Here is a 1261-nt window from a genome sequence, read left to right on the forward strand (position 1 = left end):
GCCTCCTGAGTAGCTGGGACTACAGGTCCATGCCACCACGCCCGGCTAATTTTTGTATTTTTAGTAGAGATGGGATTTCACCATATTGGCCAGGCTAGTCATGAACTCCTGACCTCAGGTCGTCTGCCCACCTCAGCCTCCCAAAGTGCTGGGATGACAGGCATGAGCCACCACACTGGCTCCAACGCATTCTGTATTAGCCTTGGATTAACCAGAAAAACAGAAGCAGTAGACGATCTATGATACAATATTTATTGCAAAGAATTGGCTTATGTGGCCTGGCTAGGCAGGTCAGAAGGAGCAAGCTGGAATCTTAGACATGGGCTGAAGCAGCTGTCCGTTGGTGCAGTTTTTTTTTTTTTTCTTCCTCAGAGAAGCCGCATCTCTGCTCCGAAGACCTTTCAGCTGATTGAGTCAGGCCTACTCAAATTGTCTAGAACAATCTCCCTTCCTCAAAGTCAACTGATTACGAACTTTAATCGCATCTACAAAATATCCTCACATCAACACACTGATTAGTGTTTGATTGAATAACTGAAACTGTCACCTAGGTAAGTTGACACATCAAACTGGCCATCCCAACTTCAGACCACATTTGCAATAAAATCCAAAATCTGGCTGGGCATGGTGGCTCACACCTGTAATCTCAGCACTTTGGGAGGCTGAGGCAGGAGGATCGCTTGGGCCCAGGGATTTGAGACTAGGCTGGGCAGCATAGTGGGGCTCCATCTCTATAAAAAATACAAAAATTAGCAGGGTGTGGTGGCACACACCTGTAGTTTCAGCTACAAGGGAGGCTGAGGTGGGAGGATTGCTTGAGCCTGGGAGATTGAGGCCTCAGTGAGCTGATTGTGCCACTGCACTACAGCCTGGGATAGAGCGAGACCTGTCTCTAATAAATACACAAACAAAATCCAAAGTTTGCTTTGGATTGCTAGCCCATCAAAAAGGCTAGCTCCTTGAAGGTGGGAATTTTTGCCACTTTTGTTCCCTGCCAGCTTCCCCTTGTATGTCAGGGTGTAAAGACTGCTGAAGCCCTTGTCATGTTGGCCTTACAGAAGCATAGGAGCACAGCATTTCTGAATTGCCCACCTTCCCCCAAGGCTGCTTGCTGACATGGAGCGAGAAGATACGGGAGGCTACTCTTGCTATGCACTTACTCTGAAAATTGCTTTCTCATTGTGCTTTGGGCATCTTGTCTGTAAAACAGGAACGCGTCTTAGTCCCTTCAGGCTGCTGTAACAAAATACCATAGACTGTA

This window comes from Macaca fascicularis, chromosome 19 (assembly GCF_037993035.2).
Source record: "Macaca fascicularis isolate 582-1 chromosome 19, T2T-MFA8v1.1".
Lineage (NCBI taxonomy): Eukaryota > Metazoa > Chordata > Mammalia > Primates > Cercopithecidae > Macaca > Macaca fascicularis.